This window comes from Olea europaea, chromosome 11, assembly GCF_002742605.1.
Source record: "Olea europaea var. sylvestris chromosome 11, O_europaea_v1, whole genome shotgun sequence".
Taxonomy (NCBI): domain Eukaryota; kingdom Viridiplantae; phylum Streptophyta; class Magnoliopsida; order Lamiales; family Oleaceae; genus Olea; species Olea europaea.
The window spans coordinates 6,388,101-6,390,931 of NC_036247.1; the positions used below are offsets into that span (position 1 = coordinate 6,388,101).

Sequence of the window (2,831 nt, forward strand, 5' to 3'; positions counted from 1 at the left end):
AAATTTTATAGATCACAGTTTGTTCATCGATCATAAATCAAAAATTAATACATCACAATTTGTGTATCGATCACAGATCACAATGTCACAACTTATTAGACGATCACAAATTAATTTTTTTAGGTCACATAGGTCATAATTTATCTTCATCGGTTGCATATTGTTTATTGGTCACAGATTAATCAATTCAATGGTCACAATCAATCAAATAATATGTAACCACCCCAACCTTTATGACAACCACTGCCTCCAACACTATCACCGCCATCATTGCCACCAGAACCACCACCACCACCGACAGCAACATCGTCGCGGGGCAAACCACCACAGCAAGCACAACACTATCGGCCACCCCTCAATATTGCAACGCGAACCACCACCACATTAACAGAAACCAAGCACTAAAACAATGAAAAACAAACCACCAATCACTTCACCCATGCCATCCAAAACACAAACCACCATCCACAATTACCATCATCACCGTCGACCACCGCATACCGCCACCAACACTTGCGACAACCACTACCACCCCGACCCACTACCAACATCACACCACCCACGACTCATCCCTAATGTACTCCAACCCAATGCTAGATCGAGACCTAGAACTCGGCCAACATCACCAACAACTCACATCACAGCCATCTCCATCACCGACATCCCAACAACCATAGCGATGTGCCTGTAGAGCCGTCACAGTACCGCAGCCCGATGGATGCCCAAATTTGACATTGAAATGGCCACCACGATGAAGATAAATGAAAATATAAGCCTTGTCACCCAAATTAGTAGCGATCGCCGAAGCCGAAATTGCTTTCTTAAGTTGTCCGAGAGAGAGAGAAGATGGGCAAGAGAAAAAATTGGAGAGAGATTGATTAGACTAAGAAATTGGAGAGAGAAGACAGGTGAGAGAATGAAATTTATGTAATTAATATTTAATATATAAATATAAAAAATCTGATTTCTGAAATGTTAAATTACTCATCTTATTTTTGAATCCTGAATTTTAATTTTAAGGTTTTCTGTAATTACCACTACAATTTATCCAAGTACATGCCCAATTAGTTAAGGAGTTCAGAAACGCGCATCAAGTTGGGCCTAATGGAAGGAAAGCCCACAAAGGGCAGATAAGCACGTTTGACTTCACAAAAAACTTCAGATTAGGACCAATAATTAGAGAATCATTTCTGAATAACTAGAAATATGTACTCAACCAACAAGCTCAGAATTTACAGTTTCCATGTCACCAAAAGATCTATCTTCCACCATAACACAATGAAATTCACAAAATCTCTCAGCCCTATCAATCAAATAAATAAGAGGGACAAAAAACTGCAGGATCCAAACAAAAGTTTTACCGAGCAGCTGGCTGCGTGATAGACTCGTCAACGTCCAAATAATGCTCGCTGGCACCGAGGTCGAGTGATCCCATATTCACATACGAATGAACAGAATGCCTAGAGATCTCATCCGAGCTACCTTGTTTAGCGGCTGCTCCTCTTTCAATTGCAATGGCATCTTGAATCTCCTTTATAACTTCAGACATTGATGGCCTCATGCTACCATGGGGTTGAACGCACATCATTGCCTTCTCGGCTATTTTCCACATAGACTGGATGTCATATTCCCGTAATTTGGGGTCGATGATTCCCTGTATATCCCCGCTCTCGATGTGTAACTTCGCCTGCCATAACAAAATGTTAACATCATCTGCACTTCAATAGATATTTTAAGATTTTAATGTAGACGTTCATGATTCCACAGATCACAGTCAATTTTCTGGTTAAATCTAAAGAAATTTTGCTGCGTGTTTGTATTTCCCTTTAATCTAAGATTACATAAGGACGACGTAACATAAAGCAGAAGTCAACAAACAGATAATAACTCTGGAAGATGGTAACAGCTGCTCATGCAGCTAGAGTTAGGAATGCCAACCCACAAATAACATAAAATTTATAGACGTGCGCTAACATAATTCAGAACCCGTTCTGTCTAATCTTACCCATTGGACGATATTACGGCAATTAACTCCAAAGTTCACATTAGAAATTGCTTCTTGACCAGATATGAGCTCAAGGAGAATGACCCCGAAGCTGTAGACATCACTTTTATCTGTTAACTGCTGTGAGATATAATACCTACATGACATGAAAACATAAAATTAACTCTCAACTGTTCGCGTAGGCAAGCAGCCATATTTTCTTATCATTAGAGAGCAATAATTTAAGCATCCATAAATAACATTAACATTGGATCTCAATAAACCAGATTTCACTGTCAGTGCAGATTGCAGATTGCTAATATGGTATCATATTGAGTATTCCGATAAGATGTGATTATTTGATTAGAGGAGATTTACTCGGTCAGTATAGCATGATATGATGGCAAAAATAAATAATATGACAGTTGCTGCTAATTCTAAGTAACATCCATAACGTTTAAAAATTGACAGACGACTTACTAGTACGTTTAACTCCTATTTGTCACTCTATTAAGATTTCTTATTCAAACTGAAATGATGGGTCTCAAATATAAGTTTGCTCTGAAGTAGTAATTGAAGCAGCAAGATGCCCAGATGGTCTGTGAAAAGTTAATTTTCAGAAAGATGTCACTGTGCACAAGCTGAAATTTTTTGGCTGAAATAGAGGATGTTTTACGAATCAATAATTCAGTGTTCATCTCCATTGATAAACAAGCATGAAAATGACATTTTTGGATCCGATAGTGTTTTGTGCAGAATGTCTAAATCTTTCACAAATTCCATTATGAAACCATGTGTTAAAACTTTATATTTACAGTTCATACAAGACAGATATAGGCCAGCCAGT

The 2,831-nt window shown here is 38.4% G+C and overlaps 1 pseudogene; it reads right to left on the reverse strand.

Annotated features, from left to right (window-relative positions):
* Positions 1-1,145: 1,145 nt before the first annotated feature.
* The window catches only part of LOC111403154, a 9,160-nt pseudogene continuing 7,474 nt past the window's right edge, over positions 1,146-2,831 (reverse strand).